Source organism: Dromiciops gliroides, chromosome 1, assembly GCF_019393635.1.
Source record: "Dromiciops gliroides isolate mDroGli1 chromosome 1, mDroGli1.pri, whole genome shotgun sequence".
NCBI lineage: Eukaryota > Metazoa > Chordata > Mammalia > Microbiotheria > Microbiotheriidae > Dromiciops > Dromiciops gliroides.
The window spans coordinates 525,453,844-525,476,548 of NC_057861.1; the positions used below are offsets into that span (position 1 = coordinate 525,453,844).

Sequence of the window (22,705 nt, forward strand, 5' to 3'; positions counted from 1 at the left end):
TATTAAAATGAATAATTAATTGTTAATATCGTATCAATCTGTGGTCAACTTAGCAAGTTACTTTCTTTGGGACTCATTTTTCTTAGGCTATCAATTCTGAAGCTATGACTCTATGATTATCCCAGGGTGATTTGAAGGCTTAAGAGAAATTTTAAAAAATAATTTCATCTGACTTAAGTGGACTGATGCTGAATGAAGTGAGCAGAAGCAGGAGAACATTTTACACAGTAACAGCAACATTGTATGATGATCAACTGTGATAGACTTGGCTCTTCTCAGCAGTGCAATGATCCAAAACAATTTCAAAGAACTCATGATAGAAAATGTTCTCCACATTCAGAAAAAAAAAAAAGAATTGTTGATTGTGAATGCATATTGAATCATACTGTTTCTACTTTTTTGTTGTTTTTTCCCCTCTTTTTTGAAGTTTTTTCCCTTTTGTTCTGATTCTTCTTTCAAAACATGACTAATGAAATGTGTTTAATGTGTCTAAGTGCCTGGGAAATGAATTCAGAATAGAAAGAGATACTCAAATACTGATATCCACAAATGGGGGTTAATTAAAATATAGGACTTTTCAAAGAGCTTCCCATGGGAAGTTCCCATGAGAAAATCAGACACAGAAGGGTGGGGACCCTGCTTTGGTTGACTAACCATTCCCTGCGCAGTAGATTGGGGCGGGGAGGGAGGGGGGATTTAAAGGGCTGAAGGGCTGTCTCTGTGTCGCCTTCCCCCCATTGGCTTCACTGCGTTCTGATTGGCTAGTTTTTAGCGCCAGTGTCTTGGCACACAGATTGTAACTGGGGAAGAAGGGAGGGGCCAATTACGGAATAAAAGGGGCTCACGAGCCGCCATTTTGCGCCATTTCCACTAGGGAAAGGGGCCCATTCTCGGGAGAATGTAAATAAAGTTTTTTTTCTTTTTTAACATCCCAGCGGTGTCTCAGAAAATCTTTAAAGCCATTTTTCATAATAATATATATCAGACTGCTTTCTGTTGGGGAGGGAGGCGGGAAGGGAGGGTGGGAGAAAAATTTGGAACTAAAAATCTTATGAAAACAAATGTTGAAAACTATTTTTACATGTAACTGGAAATAATAAAATGCTTTTATGATTGAAAAGAATTTAATCCTATGGAAATGGTAAGCCACACTCCCTTAAACAACATCAAAACAATTTTAAAAACCCCTACTTATTCTTTAAGGTCAATTTTGTCAAATAAAATGGATCTATCATTTCTGAGAAAAGAATGCAAATTGGGAGAGTAGAAAGTTTAATGGATCTGGGTGGGGATGAAATCTATAAATTGTAGGAAACCACAAATAGCAATAATGAACACAAGGGATTTTGCTGGACTTGCAAGTGGTCTGACCATCTTCATTTGAATTTTTTTGTTTTCAGCTTACTCATTTCCCTGATCCGAGGCATAGTAATATCAATAGACTGGGTTGGCCCAGAGGGAGAGGAGAGCCAAAGTGGGGGAACTCTGGGGAAATCTGAAAGCAAACTACAATGGGCCATCCAAAGATCAGCTCTCCTCACCTAAAATGGAATTCCCCAGAGAAGAGAAATGTTCCATTGACCTAGACCTTTTTAGACCACATCTTGTAAAGAAACATGATGGTCTGGGAGGACTCGAGATATGAAAGGACATTTTGCTCTGGATCCCAAAATTATTTGGTCACCTTGACCGTGGGAGCTTATAATTAGAATAGTGTTTCCCCAAGGGAGTGAACCTAGAAGAGGAAGGTTTCAGAATGACTGAAAGGAAACCTTCAGCACCTGCACAGAAGAGAGAAAGAGAGAGAGAGAGAGAGAGAGAGAGAGAGAGAGAGAGAGAGAGAGAGAGAGAGAGAGATTGGTGTGGAGGGCAAGGTGTGTTCCATTGGTCACTTGATTTGAATAGTATGATGGGAACATATCAGTTCATTTCATCCCATAGTTCTGCTTCTTTCTTTTAAATTTGTATTGATACCTTTTATTTTGATGTCACTTTGGTCACAGGGGAAAGAGGTGGTGGGGTTCTTAGGTATTTCTCTGTAAAGAATTACACTCTAGCACAAAGTCCAAGTAGAATAAAATAGTCTTTTTTTTTTTTTTTTTTAGTGAGGCAATTGGGGTTAAGTGACTTGCCCAGAGTCACACAGCTAGTAAGTGTTAAGTGTTTGAGGCCGGATTTGAACTCAGGTCCTCCTGAATCCAGGGCCGGTGCTCTATCCACTGCGCCACCTAGCTGCCCCCATAAGATAGTCTTTTATTTGGGCATTAGAGAAAGTGACCAAGAGGGAAGTTAAAGACTTCCCTTCAGGGGAAGAAATGGCTTAGAGACATCTTTCTACTCAAATGGAAGAAAGGCAAAAGCTTTTATAGCAGATAAATGGGGTGACCACCTGACGATGAAAAGTTCCTTTTGGGGGTGGGGAAAGCTTGAATGAGGGGTGGTGGTATCTCTGTCCCCCAGCGAAGCTCAAGTAGCAACCACACCCAGTGGGTTTATCTCCCAGTTGGATGGGAAAGGCTTGAATGAGGGGTGGTGGTCCTGACTTCTGGAGCTACCTTTGTCCCTGAGCTGTTTATCTTCCCTTACTTCTTAGGTGTATCAGTCCTTCAGTTTAGCTTCTCCAGGAGAAAACCTGAGTTAGCCCAGACCCATATCACTTTTATTTCCAAATATGACCTGCCCCCTTCCCTAGAGAGCCATTCCCTGTAACAAAGGATAAAAAAGAAAGAGGCAAAACTAAGCAACACATCCTGGTACAGCTAGGTCCCAGGAGTACAAATAAATAACACACAGTACCCCAGGAAGTGGTCTCTTTGTACAAATTCACACTATATATTTTCTGTCTGGTAGACAGAACCAGTTACCTTATTTTATATAATTAAAACTTTGAATCCAAATACATGGGAATAGGGACCTAGATGTGGATTGTTAGATGGTGAACTCCCTGAGGGTAGGAATGGTCTTTTGCCTTTCTTTGTATCCCCAGTACTTAGCACAATGCCTGGCATACAGTAGGTACTTAATAAATGTTTATTGACTGACTGACCTAGTGGTATGACTGGTCTTTTTTCTTCCCACCCCCCTCCCCCTTCCAGGAGTCGAAATTCCATCTGTGACTTCCTACCAACAATGTAATCATTCTAGGCCTCGGTTTCCTTGGCCTCTGAAGTTCCTCCAAGCTCTAAATCTATGATCCCATGATCAGCTGAGAGGGACGACACTCATAGTCCCCCACTTCTGCAAAGAAGAGATGAAGGAACATTTTCTTGTCTCATTCCTGGGGCCAAGCTTGGGTCATTATAATTAAATAGAGTTGTAGTTTTCAGTTTTTTCAATTAAATTTCAATTCCTCAGATACTATGAAGGTCTAGTATGTCTAAAGCACAGCACCAAGTACTGAAGAGAGGCACAGATCCTGACCTCAAGGGGGATGCCATATGTATACAGACACACTTTGATGGAAAAGAAAAAAAATTTAAGTGAAAAGGAGAAATTCAGGTAACCTTCTACGAGAAATTTCAGGAGGGAGAAGTAATTTTCAGTTAGAGGGGGAACGAAAGATTTCCAAAAGTGGATTGGGGTGGGGAGAGTGCGGTGGGAGCCTATTTAAGGCATGGATAGAATGGAGATGGTTTGGCTGGAATATAATGATTCTGTAGCCAAAAAACTCTCTTGGAAAATTGGATAGAGGATGATACAACCTCCATACGCTTCTTTTTTTATTTTGTTTTGTTAAAAAAATTTTTTTTATTTAGAATTTAATTTTCCCCCAATTATATGTAAAAACAATTTTTAACATCAATTTTTAAAACTTTGTGTTCCATATGCCCAAAGGGCTATGGGGCTGGGTATACCCTTTGATCCAGAAATACCAGTAGTAGGTCTGTATTCCAAAGAAATCATAAACAAGGGGAAAGGACCCACATGTACAAAAATATTTATAGCAGCTCTCTTTGTGGTGGCAAAGAATTGGAAATCGAGGGGATGCCCATCAATTGGGGAATGACTGAACAAGTTGTGGTATATGAATGTAATGGAAAACTATTGTGCTATAAGAAATGATGAGCAGTCAGAGTTCAGAAAAACCTGGAAAGACTTAAGAGTGAAGTGAGTAGAACCAGGAGAACATTGTACCTAATAACAGCAACATTGTACAATGATCAACTGTGATAGACTTAGCTCTTCTCAGCAATACAATGATCCAAGACAATTCCAAAGAACTCATGATGGAAATGCCCTCTACATCCAGAAAAAAAGAACCGTGGATTCTAAATATAGATTGAACCATACTGTTTTTACTTAAAAAAATTTTTTTTGAGGTTTTTCCCTTTTGTTCTGATTCTTCTTTCACAACATGACTAATGCAGAAATATGTTTACTGTGATCATACATATATCATATTGCTTGCTATCTTGGGAGGGGGGAAGAAGGGATGGAGAAAAAAATGGAACTCAAAATCTTATAAAAACAAATGTTGAAAACTATCTTTACATGTAACTGGAAAATAATAAAATACTTTTATGATTTAAAAAAAAGATAGCTAGCTTTATAAACTTGGAGATAGTGTATGGCAAATGATGAAACACTAAGTAATTCAGAATTCATTTTAGTGACAATTCTGAAAATGATCTTTTATGTTTTTAAAATTGAATTCCAACATACCGAATATTGTTAAAATACCCTTTTAAAGTCTATCAGTATAGCGTGGGTTTGTTGAGTGCTTTTTTTTTTTAGTGGAGATGATGGATAGTATAATTCAATAAGAAAAAACTAAACTCAATTCAATTAAAATGTTAATTGTGAGGAAAAAATTCACTTTGTGCTACAAATTCTCTTCCTTCTTCCCACCCCCCCCAAGAAGGTAAGCAATTCAATATAAGTTATACATGCAAAACATTTCCATATTAGGTTGTGAAAGAAAACAGACAAAAAAACCTCAAGAAAAATAAAGTTTAAAAAATGCTCTATTCAGACATCATAAATTCTTTTCTGGGGATAGATAGCATTTTTCATCTAAAGTCCTTCAGAGTTGTCTTGGATCATTGTGTTGCTGAGAATAGCCAAGTCATTTACAGCTGATCATCTTACAATATTGCCATTACTTTGTATGCAATACATTTTACTTTGTATCAGCTCATGTAAGTCCAGGTTTTTCTGAGAGCATCTTGCTCATCATTTCTTATGGCACAATAGTGTTCTATCATAATCACATACCACAATTTGTTCAGCCATTCCCAAACTAATGGACATCCCCTCAATTTCAAATTCTTTGCCACCAGAAAAGAGTTGCTATAAATATTTTTGTACATATATATATATACACATATAATTTTTTAAATATCTTTTTAGATACCAACCTAGTAGTGGTATTACCAGGTCAAAGAGTAAGCATGGTTTTATAGCCCTTTGACCATAGTTCCACAGAATGGTTGAATTAGTTTACAACTCTACCAAAATGCATTAATGTCTCATTTTCCCTATATCCCCTATAACATTTATCATTTTCCTTTGCTATCCTATTATCCAATCTAATAGGTATGAGGTAGTACCCTGGAAATATTTTGACTTGCAGCTTTTTAATCAAGAGTATTTTGAGAATATGCTTATAGATATCTTTGATTATTTAATCAGAAAACTTCATATCTTTTGATCATTTATGAATTGGTGAATGGCTCTTATTTTAATAAATTTGACTCAGTTCTCTATATGTTTGAGAAATGAGGTCTTTATCAGACAAACTTGCTTCAAAATTTTTTTACGCTTACTATTGCTAACTATATTTCCCTCAATCCTATTCTCTCCCCTCACCATTTACTCTATTTTCCATCTCCTTTCACCCTGTCCCACCTCAAAAGTGTTTTGCTTCTGACTGCTCCCTCCCTCAATCTGCTCTCCCTTCTGTCACCCCCCCCCCATCTCTCTCCCCTCCTATTTTTGTGAAGGGTAAGATAGATTTCTATACCCAAATGAGTGTGTATGTTATTCCCTCTTTGAGCTAATTCTGATGAGAGTAAGGTTCACTTACTCCCCTGCACCTCCCTCATCTTCCCCTCCATTGTATAAGCTTTTTCTTTGCTTCTTTTATTTGAGATAATTTACTCCATTCCACCTCTCCCTTTCCCTTTTCCCCAGTATATTCCTCTCTCACCCCTTAATTTTATTTTTTTAAAGATATCATCCCTTCATATTCAACTAACACCTGTACCCTCTGTCTAAATATACTCCATCCAGCTGCCTTATTAATGAGAAAATTCTTATGAGTTATAAGTAACATCTTTCTTTGTAGGAATGTAAACAGTTTAACCTTTTAATATCCCTTATAATTTCTCTTTTCTGTTTACCTTTTTATGCTTCTCTTGAATCCTGTATTTGAAAGTCAAATTTTCTATTCAGCTCAGGTCTTTTCATCAAGAATGCCTGAAAGTCCTCTCTTTCACTGAATGTCCACCTTTCCCCCTGAAAGGTTATACTCAGTTTTACTGGCTAGGTAATTCTTGGCCATAATCCCAGTTCCTTTGCCCTCTGGAATATCAGATTCCACAACCTCTGATTCTTGAATGTAAAAGCTGCTAAATCCTGTGTTATTCTGACTGTGGCTCCACCAAACTTGAATTGTTTCTTTCTGGCTGCTTGACATATTTTCTCCTTGACCTGGGTGCCCTGGAACTTGGCAATAATATTCCTGGGAGTTTTCATTTTGGGACCTCCTTCAGGATTCTTCCAATCTCTATTTTACCCTCTGGTTCCAGAATATCAGGGCAGTTTTCCCTGACAATGTCTTGGAAGGCTTTTTTTTTTTATCATGGCTTTCAGGTAGTACAATAATTTTCAAATTATCTCTCCTGGATCTATTCTCCAGGTCAGTTGTTTTTCCAATGAGATATTTAACATTGCCTTCTATTTTTCATTCTTTTGGTTTAGTTTTATTATTTCTTGATTTCTTGTAAAGTCATTAGCTTCCATTTACTCAATCCTAATTGTTAAGGAGTTATTTTCTTCAGTGAGCTTTTGTTCCCCCCCACCCCCCACACACCTTTCCACTTGGCCAATTTAGCTTTTCAAGGCATTCTTTTCCTCATTGGCTTTTTGTGTCTCTTTTACCATCTGGCCTAGTCTGTTTTTTAAGGTGTTATTTTCTTCAGCATTTTTTGTGTCTCCATTACCAAGCTGTTGACTTTTTCCATGATTTTCTTGCATTCCTCTCACTTCTCTTTCCATTTTCTCCTCTACCCCTCTTACTTTATTTTCAAAGTCCTTTTTGAGCTCTTCTATGGCTTGAGACCAATTCATATTTTTCTTGGAAGCTTTGAATGTAGGAGCTTTGACTTGTTATCTTCTTTTGAGGGTATAGTTTGATCTTCCTTGTCACCATAGAAACTTTCTATGGTCAAATTTTTTTTCTGTTTACTCATTTCCCCAGCCTATTTCTTGACTTTTAACTCTTTGTAAAAGTGGGGCACTACTTCCAGTGTGGAGGGTGTACTGTCCTAATCTTCAGGAGACTTGTGCAACTGTTTTCAGAGATATTTCTAGGTATTTGTAAGTTTTCAGTTCTTCCAAGGTGGTATGATTTAAGAAGAGGTATGTTTACCACTCTCCTGGCCTGTGCTCTGGTTTTCAAGTAACCACAAGCCTACTTTTCTGACCTGGAACTATGAGGAGTGTTCAGCTCCACCATGGCTATAAGCCCTGGTGTTCCTCCCTGGCCTAGGACAGTCACCCAAGACTGTGACCTGGATCTGAATATGGGCAAAACAACAGAGTCCTGCCTTGGTGATGCAAAAAGATGCCTGAAATTTCCTTCTGCCCAATTGTTCAACCCCCTTACTCTTTGTGGGCTGAGTTCCAGAAGGAACTGCTGTTGCTGCTGATTCAGTGGCTCCTAAGGCCTGCTCCTGGTTTGCTGGGGCTGGATCTACTGAGCTGTCATGGCCTGCATTGTACTGTGTTCCACACCCAGGTGGGACAGACCTTTCCTGCTGACCTTCTAAGTTGTCTTTGGCTGGAAAATGATTTCACCCTGTCCTTTTCTGCTGCTCTAAGAATTGTCTTATAGCATTATTTGAAGGCATTTGAAGGGGTCTTGGGGAGAGCTCAGGCAAGTCACTGCCTGTCCTCCACCTTCTTGGCTCTGCCCCCTCCATACACTTCTTAGTTATTTCAACCCACTCTAACAATTTTACCTTAAGGTAAAATGAACAAATCAAGGCTCTGAAGAACTTAATCCTAATTCTGACTAATTCTAATCTAATTCTAATCCACTAATGCTTAGTGATCTCACTAAGTACTTTAGCCCAGCTCTTGTAGCTGTAAGACCTATGCTTTCCCCAGTGGTTCTCCTGATTTCTGTGCCTTGTCAATCATTTATTATGCAAAGGGGCAGGGGAACTACATGGCCCAGTGGATAGAGCACCGGCCCTGGATTCAGGAGGACCTGAGTTCAAATCTGACCTCAGACACTTGACATTTACTAGCTGTGTGACCCTGGGCAAGTCACAACCCCAATTGCCTCACCAAAAAAAAAAAGAAAGAAACAACAAGTAGAAGACATGAAAAGAGAGGTTGTTGATGTGGTGATGGTGGTAGAGGGACAATTTATAAATGGTAAAGCAGAGTAAGGAATATGCTGACTCCCCTGTGGAAAATTTTTTTTTTCAGGGCAATGGGGGTTAAGTGACTTGCCCGGGGTCACACAGCTAGTAAGTGTCAAGTGTCTGAGGCCGGATTTGAACTCAGGTACTCCTGAATCCAGGGCCGGTGCTTTATCCACTGTGCCACCTAGCTGCCCCACCTGTGGAAAATTTAACCAGCAGGATGTTGTCACCAGGAGGAAGCCAGATTTTGTTCTGACTCTCTGTGACCCCATCTAGGGTTTTCTTGGTAGAGATACTGGAGCAATTTGCCACTTCCGTCTCCAGCTCATTTTACAGATGAGAAAACTGAGGCAACAGTGTTAAGTGACTTGCCCAGGGTCACACAGATAGTAAATTTCTGAGGCTGGATTTGAACTCAGAAAGATGAGTCTTTCTGACTCCAAGGCCAGCACTCTCTCCACTGTGCCCACTAGCTGCCCAGGAGCCAGGTCTCAGTCAGCACTAAAAAACAGAAAGAAAAAGAAAGGAAAAATTTTAAGATAAAAGCCAGTTAATTAATTCTGAAGAACTCAGTGCTTTCCTAGTATCATCTGATCATCCCAATCCACTTATGGGCCCAGAAAATAGACCTATTCACCCCATTTGCTAGGTAGGATAAGTGGAATACTGAGCTCATTTTCTTATCTGAGGATATGTCTCGCTTGCAGGCCACAGACACCCCTCTTCAGCACTGGCCTAAATGACCTCATTGTTCCATTTGTGTGCTGGTTGGCTACTTGGCCAACCAAAAATTAAGTATTTTATGTCACCAAATGAGAAAGCTTGGGGATGATAGTGGGGGCAGCCCTCCAGAGAAGACTGAGTTGACTACCACATCACTGTTTATTCATTTATTCAATCAATAGTCTTCGAATGCCAAGCATATGCAATATTCTCTTCTCAGCAGCCAGGATAGAAAGACAAAAAAATAATATAGTGCCTGTCCTCAAGGGACTTACAATCTAGTAAGAAGCAAATGACATATTCCCTTGGGGAGATAATAAACGAATGTGAGAAAAGGGAAATAAAATAACAGGATTGGAAGGGACCTTCTGAGATCATATAGACCAGAGGTGTTGAACACATAGCCTGTGGGCTACATGTGGCCCATGATACCCCCAAGTGCAGCCTGAACCAGAATAAAATATAGTTCCTATTCTATTTTAATGTGTTCATGAATCAATAAAAAAGAGAACTATATAAACATGTATAGTTTTCTAAGTCAATATGTGGCCCACCGAGATCCTTATATACAGCTTATTGGCTCTGTTTCTATTTGAGTTTAAAATCACTGACCTGGTTTGATCGAAATAAAGTCAATTTAACAACCTTTTACTGAGGACCTACTGTGTGTCTGGCTCTGGCGATACAAAGACAAAAATGTAAATACTCCCTTCTGTTGAGATTCTATTCATTTGGGAGAGACAGGATGGCATGTGCAAGTCGTGACCCCATCTGGGGTTTTCTCAGCAAAGATACTAGAGTGGTTTGCCATTTTCTTCTCCAGCTCATTTTGCAGATGAGGAAACTGAGGTGAACAGGAATAAGTGGCTTGCCTAGAGTCACACAGTTAGTAAGTGAGGCCAGATTTGAACTCATGAAGAGGAGTCTTCCTGACTCCAGGCCTGGCACTCCATCTGCTTGCCACCTAAGCTGCCCCAATAATGTCCCCAGTTCAGTATGCATTCCATAAATATATGATGGACTTAAAAAACAAAAAAATACATATATGATGGACTTGGGTCAGATTCATTGGACATGGCTAAGTGCCCAGCTCCGATGTGCCCTAGAGATTACGTGTGCATACATGTGTATGCATGGGCAGGCCTGTGGTTGATTTACATATTAAAAGTTTGGGGGAAAAACCCAGGAAACGAACAGCACAGACACTAATCAAATCTAATTCTAATAATAAACCTACTGAGTAATGGGTAAGGCCTGGGATGCTAGTTCCTTGTGAGGGAGCAGAAGTAGAAAGAGGTGAGAGAACAACCTTTTGCGGAAGAGGGGACGTGAGTATCTTCCTAGACACTTTATGGGAAATCAGGGAATGGGGAAGTGGCCACATGGGAGTGAGAATGGGAGTTGGGGTGAGGGAAGTAGAGCTAACCTGATGGAAATGGCATTGTCTTAGGTGCTGTGAGAGGCTCAGAGAGTGTTTTAGGTCTGCAAGATTGCCTAGATGTTCAGTGGGGAACAGTGAAGTTCCCACAAAGCTGAGCTGATGTCGTTCAAGGCAGATGCCAGACTGGAGAGTTCTAATTATAACTTAGCACCATAAAAGAGATGGGAGGATCAGAAATTTAGGAAGGAAGGACGGAAGTCCATCTGGCCCAATTACTTCATTTTATAGATTGAGGGAATTGAGGCTGAGGGAGGTGAAGGCACTAGCCCAAAGCCACATTGGTAGCAAGTACTGTGAGGCTGAGATGAGACCCAAGGTCCTCTGTCTCAGAATCCAAATTTTTTAATTACACCATACTAGATAATGACTGGGAAAATTGCTTTCAAAAGCTAGAAGTGCTCTATAAACACGAAGTCTATTATTGGAGCCTGAGGAGGGCAGGGCAACCAAATTCCTTCCTTTCCCTCCTCGGACTCATGAAAGAAGGAGAGGGGAGTGATGTGGTTCTTGATTCTTGTCTTGAAGGCCAGATCTCAGCGGTGCCATTGAGGGAGCCCCATCTTCCTTCTTTCTGAATCTTTGGAAAAGACAGGGGCCCAGTAGACCACAAACTATTAGGGTAAGAAAGCAGGGGAAAAAGAAGCTTATGAGAAATGGAAAACGTCAACAAACTTCTTCAACTTTCAGAAGGTTAGGCAGAATTAGTCATCAGCATGGTGCTAGCATGTCAAACACGCGACCTAGAAATGAACGGAATGCCATCTAGTCTTGCCCCTTTATTTCACCAATGAGACAATAAGGAGGGTTAAGGAACTCGTCCAAGATTACGTAGGTAGTGGCATCAAAGGTGGAATTGGAACCCAAGGGTTAAGTAGGCTTTCTACAGAACCACGTTGTCTACCCCTGGCTCACTTTGGTTAGAATTCTAGAGTGACATTGGGGTGGCTAGGTGGCACAGTGGATAGAGCACTAGCCCTGGATTCAGGAGAACCTGAGTTCAAATCTGGCCTCAGACACTTGACACTTACTAGCTGTGTGACCCTGGGCAAGTCACTTAACCCCAATTGCCTCACAAAAAAAAAAAAAGAAAAAGAATTCTAGAATGACAGAGCTGGAATGGGCCTTAGAGGTCATCTGCTTAGACCCACCCCCCCCCCCTTTCAGGAAACAGGCCCAGAGAAAGGAAGGGACTTGCTTTACATCCTATAACAAGTTCACAGCAGAGTCTTCACTAAGTCTACGGGGTCTGCCCAGACTCAGCCAAAAGGTTGCTCCAATCTACTAGGCTGTGTCTCAGGAAATATGTCTATTTTTCCCTTATAGAATTCCTGTAGCTCATAACCTGAAAAACTAACAGGCACACAGCATGGACTCAAATATTTATCACTGAGGGAGATAGACAGTCATGAAGATAAATGATGGTATAGAAAAAAATGATCCTGTCCTCACTTGGACATGAATCTGAATGGACTTGGACATAGACCATAAGTCTACTCTGAATAACTTATAGTGACTCATGATACACACACCAATATATTATATATATGTATATTCATACATACATTAAATTTATTTTTCCCAATATTTCCCTTTTTGGTTATATTTACCACTCTGATAGGTGTAAGGTGATACCTCAGAGTTGTTTTAATTTGCATTTCTCTGATCAATACACACATTATATCTAGATTAGACATACATACATAAAAAATACAGATATATATGGGGGGGGTAGATAAGCTAGATAATTGAGATTATAAGATAGACTCAAGAGTTCCCAACTCTGTATTTTTCTGCCTCTGTTTTGGGGTGTTGGGTATTTTTTGTGGTTTTGTTTTTGTTTTTGTGAGGCGATTGGGGTTAAATGACTTGCCCAGGGTCACACAGCTAGTAAGTGTCAAGGGTCTGAGGCTGGATTTGAATTCAGGTCCTCCTGAATCCAGGGCCAGTGTTCTATCCACTGCGCCACCTAGCTGCCCCAGGTGTTGGGTATTTTTAACATAACAGAGCTTTACCATTTTTTTTTTCATTCAGGCAGACCTATTTCTCTTGTACCCAGGGCAAATTCAGTTAGTGGGATTGCTACAGAAGATGGTGCACTCCAAGTGCAGTTGTATCACAGGAGGATATAGCTTGTTTCCCAGAAATGATGGCTCATGCCTCAGGAGCATACCCAACAGTCCTCAGACCCTAGGAGGAGGCAGAGGGGTTTGGTAACGGTACAAGATGAGTGCTAAGACCTTGAGGGCTGGTTTGGTGGTCCCAAGGACTACTACTGGGAGGAAGTACCCACTCCATAAGATGTTGGCTCCTTGGAAAAAAAACCTGGTTGCCTTGCTCTGGTTACAATTCTGTATTTGGCAAATGTGTGTGTGGGTATGTATTTGGGTGGAAAGAGGGAGACAGAGACAGCGTGACACAGAGAGAGAGAGAGAGAAAGAGAGAGAGAGAGAGAGAGAGAGAGATTATGTTTTAAATGAGTGGTGCAGACACTAAGAGCTTTAAGTTCAGAGAGATTTCTATGGGCTGAATATGAAGATAGGATTTCGTTAGGTGTTACCTCCAGCCAACCACATACCTGAACTGGGTTTAAACAAAACAACTGCTTAAATACAAGTTCCTATAAAGAAGATTTGGGCTTGCAGTGGGGCTGTAATGCCCGGTGTGAGTCAGTGGTACCAGATAGACAAAAGTGTTGTTGCCTTCTCAGATTGTCTTAACAGAAACATTGTGTCTAGAGAAAAGGGAATATTAGGCCTTCTGTACCTTTGGCCAGGCATTGTGCTAGGTTTGAGGGGATACAGTTAGAAAGAATGAAATAATTCATACACTCAAGTAGCTTCCATTTGGATAGGGGATAAGCTGAGAGGAGTGGAGACCACGTGATTAGGGAGCAGTGGTAGGAGCATTGCCTTTGGAGACAAATCCCACCTTTGACACCAATGGTGTGACCTTGGACAAATCATTTAAGTTCTCTGAGTCTCAGTCTTCTTCATCTGTAAAATGGGGGGACTAGACTACCTGGCCTGTAAAGTTCCATCCAGCTCTAGATTAATAATCTTATTGAAAGAAATAAGGCTATTTAGCCTAGTGTAAAAAAAATTAACTATATCTAATCTGAAAAGTTAATAACTGTACTGATATGAAAAATTATAACTTTAGAAAAATTATAATTGGGCCGTAAGTCCTGCTGTGGTCACCATTCAAATGTGGAAATATTTTAACTGACTAGGCCTAATTAGGGGGACTAATCTGACTGGAGGACTAATCTGGGGACTTTTGACTGGCTGGCTATCTGACTGCTATTAATTTAGTATGGGCTGTTTAAAAATTTCTCCACGCTGCTCCCAAATTGATAAGCAAATGATTAAGAAGCCTCTTAATTAAATAACCAAAGCAGAATTTATTTATAAAATCAATGTAAACAATAAGGGTAAAGAAATGCAAATTATACTACCTGTCTGCTTTTAATAAGGGCCTTTGCTGCCTCTTGCCTTAGGGTATGCTCCAGCTTTCTCCAACTTTCCCTCTTTCTCCTTCATTCCTGCTCCCCTGCACTTTGCTCTTAACTTTTTTTCCGTCTCTGTCAGTCCCTCTCTTTACATAGCCTCAGTCTCCTTAGTGTCCTTGTAGCAGCTCCCCTTCTAACTCACTGAAAAAAAAAACCCTTTCTCCATACCATTCTTTGTCTGTCCGCTCCGTTAGTCCTCCTTCTCCAACCTCGCTTTCTCCAACCTCCTGTACCGTCTCCCCTTTTCTCTTAATCTTCTGGCCTCCCTTTCACTGTCTTCTCCCCTGTATATATGTTCCTTCTCTCCCCTCAAACCTTGGGCTCCCTGCACCCTTGCACATGCCAAGCTAATCCGCTGGCCATGCTACAGCTGTTGCCAATGCTCAAGTGTCCCGTGTGTACCACACCCAGGGCTCTAGGGGCCTGTGCCCCCTGCTGTGTGCCTGGGACCTCCACACAGGCTATGCTAGAGGCTGGCCTGGATGAGTCCGGGGTCTCTAAGATAGATCCTCTCAGGGCGGAAGGAGCTGGGACTTTTCCCTCCAGCCACCTGACTTGGCGTCCAGTAAAGCCCACAGGGCTTTTTGGCTCAGCTGAAGCAGAGGGGGAGGGGCACTAGTCCCTCTTACACAGAAAAAAACCCTGAGGGCCTAAGGCTTTTAATCTCAGCCCAAAGGCAGGGTCCCCAAATCAAAATAAATTTCCACACTAGGAAAGAGAAGACTTGAGAGATGTTCTCAAGTATTCGATGTGCTTAGCCCCAGAGGGAAGACCAAAGATTAATAGGTAGAAATGAAAGGCTGATTTCTAGGGAGAATATCTCACCGAAATGAGAATTTCCCAAAGTGAAATGGACTGTTTCAGGAAACAGTGAGTTCTCTATCATTGAAGGTCTTCAGATGGATACTGGATGACCCCTTGTTGGGGTGCTATCAAGGGGATTCTTCCTTTAAGGATTTTGGACTAGATCCAAAATCCTTTCTGATGCTGTGGTACTTTCTCATGCTTTGGAATAAGCTAGAAAGCCACTGACAGTCATTTTATTTGGTTTTGTTGTTGTTGTTTTGTTTGTGGGGCAATGGGGGTTAAGTGACTTGCCCAGGGTCACACAGCTAGTAAGTGTCAAGTGTCTGAGGCTGCATTTGAACTCAGGTACTCCTGAATCCAGGGCCGGTACTTTATCCACTGCACCACCTAGCCACTCCCTACTGACAGTAATTTTAAACTTTAAATATTAATAATTCAAATATGTATATAGCATGGATAAGATTTGTGCTAGCACTTTCCTCATAACAACATTGGGAGGCAGGTAGGACAAATAGGACCATCCCCATTTGACAGATGGGTAAACAGGCTTGCCCACAGTCACAGAGCTAGTAAATGTCAGAGGCAGGATTCAAATCCAAATCTCCTGACTCCAATCCTGACACTGTATTTACTATTCCACAATGTCTAGTTAAGTATTTTCCTGGCCAGTAGAAAAATCTTTTAATTCCCATGTACTTATCTATCTATCTTTCTTTCTTTCTTTCTTTCTTTCTTTCTTTCTTTCTTTCTTTCTTTCTTTCTTTCTTTCTTTTTTTTTGCAGGGCAATGGGGGTTAAGTGACTTGCCCAGGGTCACATGGCTAGTATCCATGTACTTATTTTCAAAATGAAAAAAAAGGGAAGGATTAGCAACAGTGAATAGAACACTTTACTTCATAGCAATATCATTCTAGAGTTGGAAAGGACCTCAGAGGTCATCTAGTCCACTTTGCAGATGAGCTGCCTGAGGTCATACACTGAGGACACAGGTCCTCAGATTCCAGGATCCCTTGTTGTTCAGTTGTTTCAGTTGTGTCTGACTCTTCATGATCCCTTTTGGAGTTTTCTTGGCAAACATACTGAAGTGCTTTGCCATGTCTTTCTCTAGCTCATTTTATAGATGAGGAAATCGAGGCAAATGGGTGAAGTGCCTTACCCAAGGTCACACAGCTAGGAAGTGTCTGAAGCCATATTTGAACTTACAAAGATGAGTCTTCCTGACTCCAAGCCCAGAGCTCTATCCACTGCACCAGGGTCCATACTTTTCCCACTATTTCATGATGCCTCCTCAATCCTCCTCTCATGCCTAATTATGGGGAGGAGGTAACTTTAGGTTCTTGATGGCTATGTCAGTGGAGTTTTCTTGGTACCTTTTGTTTTTTGTATTTATATTTATCTGTGCACATAAATAAATATTACATATTTACATATAAATATCATATAGTTTATATTATTTTTGTATATAGCCATTTCCTAAGAAAAAATGCAGCAAAAGATCCTGGGAATGTTGCATGCCCCCCCCTTCCCCCACCCACACCGTGGTGAACTCAGGGAGACCATAGATGAGAGTCTCACAGGATGTGTTGGCATGGACAGGCTGGGGTCTTCATCACTACAGGGAATTCCTATATAAATAAGCTCATAGATCCATTAGAGTGTTTGAGTCATTTCCCAGCATCCACTTCCCCTGAGCCCCCCACCCTTGCCACACTCCAATATGAATTGTCCCTTGAAGCAAAGATAAAGCATTAAACAAAACCAACTTCCCCAGCGACCTCATCTCTCAGCCTGCAACATTCTGAACTCAACCCCTCTATCCCCCCGCCCCCACAAGAGGAGGGAACTCCTCTTTGTATGGCCTTAAAAGTGTATTTGACCAACTTCAAAATGTATTTGAAAGTTTCTGAGGGCAAGGATTGGATTTGATCTCTTCATCTTCCCCAGGGCCAGCATTTTGTAAGTCAAAGGATCACGAATCAAAAACTACAAGGTACCTTGGAGACAACTTTACCGAGCCCTCTCCTTTTACAGATGAGGAAACTGAGGCCTCAAGAGGTTAAATGACTTGCCTCTCTTATTGGATCAGAGATTTAGAGATGGAAGGGACTTCAGAAGCTGATTCAATTTCTTTCTTTTTTCTTTCTTTCTTTCTTTGAGGCAATTGGGATTAAGTGACTTGCCCAGGGTCACACAGCTAGTGTCAAGTGTCTGAGGCCAGATTTGAACTCAGGTCCTTCTGAGTACAGAGCCGGTGCTCTATCCACCTCACCACCTAGCTGCCCCTGATTGAATTCTTTCGAGGAAATATTGACTCAGGGAGTTTTAAGTCTGGCCTCAGACTCTTATTAGCTGTGTCACCCTGGCTATGTCACTTAACCTCTGCTTCAGTTTCCTCAATTGTAAAATGGGGATTATAATAACACCTATCTCACAGGGTTGTTGTGAGGATCAAATAGGATAATATTTATAAGGCACTTAGTACTCTGTCTGGCGCATAGTAGGTGCTATATAAACACGAGCTGTGATGATGATGATGATATTATTATAAAAAGCCCCTGACTACAGAGTCCATTTTCTATCTGCCATTTCATATTGCAAGGATTCTGGCATATGTTTGAATGAATAAAGAAGCTCTATTTTAAAAAAAAAATAACCCATCTGAACTCTGGGTCCAGGTATGATCATCACTGCAGATTCTACCGGTCTGGAAGGGCATCAGGGAGTGTGCCGGGCCATGGACTGTGTGTCTGGTCTAGAATGTGAGATCCTGGAGGCCAAGGCTTGGGTTTTTATTTTCCTTTGTATGCCCAGGAAGAGGTAAATTGTGTGGTACATAGTAGGCTCTAATAAATGCTTATGGCTGCTGCTGCTGCTGGCATCCAAGATTCAGCCCAGCTAAATGGGGAACAACTTATCACTAGACTCTTGGTCACTAGGTGGGAAGCTTTTTTTTTTTGGTCCTGGAGCTCAGGACACCACCTATGGTTGTGGCAGGGTCCAGCTCTTCATTGGTGGAAGACATGCCTACAGCAAACAAATCATTGATCTTTTGAAGTATGGAGGCAAGAGAACGCTGTCCAAATACCTTTTATGTAAGGTTGCCAAACGTTGTATATTAAGCTGGTTCTATGGATTGTGGTTGAATTTCTCTGTTTTTAGAGCATTTAACTCTTGGGCCCAGGGTTGATCTTTTCTCCCCAGAGCTTGTTTGCTTAGTCAAATATTCACAAGATGCCTACTGTGTTTAAAGCTAGTCTCATAGGGAAATAAAGAGATAGGATTGACCTAAACCATTTTCAGATATAGTATAATAGAAGTGAAATGTGCTTTTAAGGGTAGATAGTGTTCTTGCAGGGTAGCTCAGTGGCACAGTGGATAGAGTGCTGGGCCTGGAGTCAGGAAGACCTGAGTTCAAATTTGAACTCAGACAGTTACTAGCTGTGTGACCCTGAGCAAGTCACTCAACTCTGTTTCAGTTTCCTCATCTGTAAAATGAGCTGGAGAAGGAAATGGTAAACCGCTCCAATATCATTGCCAAGAAAACCCCAAATGGGGTCATGAAGAGTTGAACAAGACTGAACAACAAAGGAATGGCTCTTGCATGAGGGGGGGGGGGCGGGGGGGGGGGAGAGGCCCTCCCAGTGCAGAATGTTTCACTGTGTCTGTTGGTTTTGGTTAACTATTTTTTCTTTCTTATAAAGGATAGTACAATGGAGTGGGTATGGGGAGGGGAGAGATATTGGGATATGACTCAAATTCTCAAAGGGATTTGTGATCTCATTAATCTGGGTATTCCCTCGAATGATAGAAATTGTAACCCATCCTTGTCTGGCCAGCGTGTGGGACTTTTGTCCATGACCTCCTATAATTACACCACAAGGGGTCCATGAGTCATGGTGGGGGCTTTCCTTACTTTCTCTTAGGAAATAACTGTGGAATTTCTTTTGGGGGGGGTGAGACAATTGGGGTTGTGACTTGCCCAGGATCACACAGCTAATAAGTGTCAAGTTTGAGGCCGGATTTGAACTCAGGTCCTCCTGACTCCAGGGTTGGTGCTCTATCCACTGCACCACCTAGATGCCTCTGTGGACTTTTTTTAAAAAGGTATGAAGAAAAATAAATTTTTGGTAGATGATACTCCCCTCAAAAGTGTGTGAAGTTGTTTCATAATTAAAACCAGCTGATCTTTCAGGCAGAACTTTCCACTGGGGGAACAAAAACCTTTTGGTCAATTCTGAATTTTTTGTTTGTTTGTTTATCTTGGAAACTGAAAAAAAATCCCTGAACATAAGAAGGCCTCATTTAATTAAAATCTATATCTCCCAATTACTAAATGTCCTGTGCTCACAGATGTGGAAGGTGGTAAGCTGCATTCTATCCCCCCTGAGATCAAGAGAGCAAATGGGCTACCATGAGAGGGATTTAGGTTAGATATAGTATATACCTAGCATAGGGAAGCTTAATAAATGCTTGTTGAATTGAATAGTGGAATGGCTAAGCATTCATTAAGCACTTACTATGTGCAATATACCAGGCATTTTGCTATGTGTTTTACAAATATTATCTCATTTGATCCTCACAATAATCATGGGAGGTAGGTGTTTTTACCATCATTTTATAGTTGAGAAAACTGAGGCAAACATAGCTTAAGTGACTTATCTGGGGTCATACATCTAGTAAATGTCTACGGTGGGATTTGAATTTACGTTTTGGTGACTCCAGGCTTAGCAGCCTCCAAGGAGATCAGGAAAACTTTTCTGATAGGGAACATCCTGATACATTAGGGTGTGTCTTTTCTGATTGAGAGGAGTTATAGGATTGAGAGAAACAACATAGAGTAGTGTCTAAAGATCTGGTCTTGGAATCAGGGAACTCCTGAGTTCAAATTCTGCCACTAACACTAAGTGATCATATGTGGGTCAAAACTTCTCAGTTGCCCTAGGCAACTAAGTCTATGAGTTACTGAGCTATATCAGGGGAGTATCCCACACTGATGAAATCTCAGGTCTGTACAAATTGGGATTGCAGTATGGAAGATGTTTCAGAACAGAACAGCTTTGTACCCAGGATTGTCCTCGGCACCACTTTAGCCCATGATGTCATTGGCTTCTCACATAATCTCTGTGATTTCTTAGTCCTTCACCCCCATTCTAATTTCAGTATCTTCCCTTTGAAACCTTGACATTGTAGCAAACAAATTCAGCCAGGTGGTAAAATGGACAGTGTTGGGCCTGGAGTCAGAAAGACATCATCCTGAATTCAAATCCAGCCTCAGACACTTACTAGCTGTGTGACCATGGGCAAGTCACTTCACCCTGTTTACCTGTTTCCTCATCTGTAAAATGAGCTAGAGAAGGAGGTGACAAACCATTCCAGTATCTTTGCCAAGAAAACGCTAAATGGGGTCACAAAGAATCAGATGAGACTGAAAAATGACTGAACAATAAAAATTCAACTTTATCCTCAGCCCTGGAGCTGTTGTCCCCTTATGGTATTGCTGTTCATCCCTTTCCAAACCTAAATTAACCCTACCATCTATCTGTCTTGCCACTGGACACTGTAGGAGAGAGAAGAACTATTTTGGGGTCTTCTTACTGGGTCATTCTCCATGTTCTGTGCCCTGTGTGTGGATATACCCCTGCTTTCTGCTTTTCTGAGCCTCCCTCCTTTCCTCTCCCCCCCCATTTCTCTGTCTTTCTGTCTCTGTCTCTCCCACCTTCCCTCCCTGTTTCTCTCTCTCTGTCTCTTTCTCCCTCCTTCTATCTCTCTGTCTTTGTCTGTCTGTCTCCCTCTCCCTTTCTCTCCTCCCTCCCCACTCCTTCCCTTTTCTCTCTCCCTTCCTCTCCCTACCCGTTCACAGATGACTCCTAAAGCATCATATCTGGCCCTCACCTCTTTCCTGACTTCCAATCCATCATTATCAACAGCTTGCTTCACATTTCGAACTGGATGCCCTATAGGCGACTCAAATTTGACACATCCAAAATGTTATTCTCTTTCCCCTCCCCTGAAAACCATGCATTTTCTCATTTCCCTATTTCTGTCTTCTATTTTGAGGTCACTACTGCCTTTCCAATTATGCAGATTTGCAACCTCAGATTCATCTTTGACTGTTCTGTCTTTCTCATCACCTTCCCCCCATATCCAATTAGTTGCCAAATCAATCACTCAACAAGTATTTGTTCCACACCTACTATGGGATAGTCACTGTACTAGTTGCTAGGGAAATACTACGAACCCATAGAAGTCAATGAAAAATATATTCCAAGTCAATTTAAGGTACTGGACTGGGGAAGGGTTGATGTTAGCGACTGGGTGACTCAAGAAACGCCTCATGTTGGAGGCAGCACAGGAGCTGAGTTTCGAGGAAGTTAGGGATTCTAAAAGTGGAGGTGGTGATGAGAGAGTGCATTCCAGGCATGGTGTGGGGTGGGGGAGGTGCAGGTGTGGAGATGAGAGATGGAATGGTGTATATAAGAAATGACAAGAAGGTCTGCTTGACTGCAAGTTAAAGACTGCATGACTGTAAGGGACTAATGTGTAACAAGCCTGGAAAGAAAGGCAGGATCCAGATTGTGAAGGGCTCTGAATGCCGAAAAGAGGGGTTTCATATTTTATTACAGAAATAATATCAATATTAAACATGCATGTACCAAGTGGTACAGCATCTAGATACTTAGAGAAGAAATAGATAGCAAAACTATATTAGTGGAGGACCTCAACCTCCACCTCTTAGAGCTAGATAAATCTAGCCACAAAATTAATAAGAAAGAAGTTAAAGAGGTGAAAAGAATTTTAGAAAAATTAAATAGGATAGACCTCTGGAGAACTGATCATGTATTAGAGATAATAGAGATCCCCAAGGGCTTTTTGAGCAGGGGAGGGACACAGATAGACCTGCACTTTAGGAATATCACTTAGGCACATGTGTGCAGTATGGATTGGAGAATGGAAACAAGATCAGTTCCAAGGCTTTGACATTTCTTGACTCCTTTTCTTTCTCTGTTAGTCCTGAAATACCAGCTATGATAGGGCACAATGTATTTTGACTCCAACACAGTGCTGCCATTTTGGTCCTCTTTGAGAATGAAGGACAACAACCAACCAATCTAGACCTGAAATAAATCAAACTCATAAATGGAGGAAAAAGGCGACTTTAATGGAGATAAGAAGGGTCACAAACCTGACCCTGGGTCACCCATATATATGAGTACATGGATGTCCACCAAGAAAAGTTACAGAAAGGGTTTTATACTTTCAGGAGGAAAAAGGAGAGGCGGGGGTATCCCATGAGGATCAAGGTCTCTTGGAGATCCAAGCAAGAAGATCCATCTTATTCTGGCTGTCTTATGCTTCATGATCTAACTTATCAGAAGTCTTAATGAAAGAGGCAAGAACATTGGGTAGCTGTGTCCAGCCTAAGCTGTTTAGGAGGAGAGAATAACTACTTCAAGGGCAGGGATGCAACAATATTCCTGGGACTGTTGAGAGGGAGGAGCTTTCTTACTGTCAGTAGGACCTTTTGATGGAGAAGGGAATATTACATTTGATATTAACAATATTCCTGTCCTATTTATACCACAGCCATGTCAGTTCAGGTCTTCATCCCCTCTTGCTTGGACTATTGCAATAG

At 41.2% G+C, this 22,705-nt stretch overlaps 1 protein-coding gene across 2 annotated transcripts in view; it reads left to right on the forward strand.

Annotated features, from left to right (window-relative positions):
- The first annotated feature begins 10,563 nt into the window (after window positions 1–10,563).
- Window positions 10,564–22,705, forward strand: part of TNFRSF13B (TNF receptor superfamily member 13B) — a 37,646-nt gene continuing 25,504 nt past the window's right edge. The window contains exon 1 of one of the 2 annotated variants that reach the window (XM_043979069.1): window positions 10,564–10,645. The gene's annotated coding sequence lies outside the window, so the exon portion shown is untranslated. The remainder of the gene's footprint in view (window positions 10,646–22,705) is intronic. The other variant, XM_043979070.1, reaches the window with a different exon arrangement.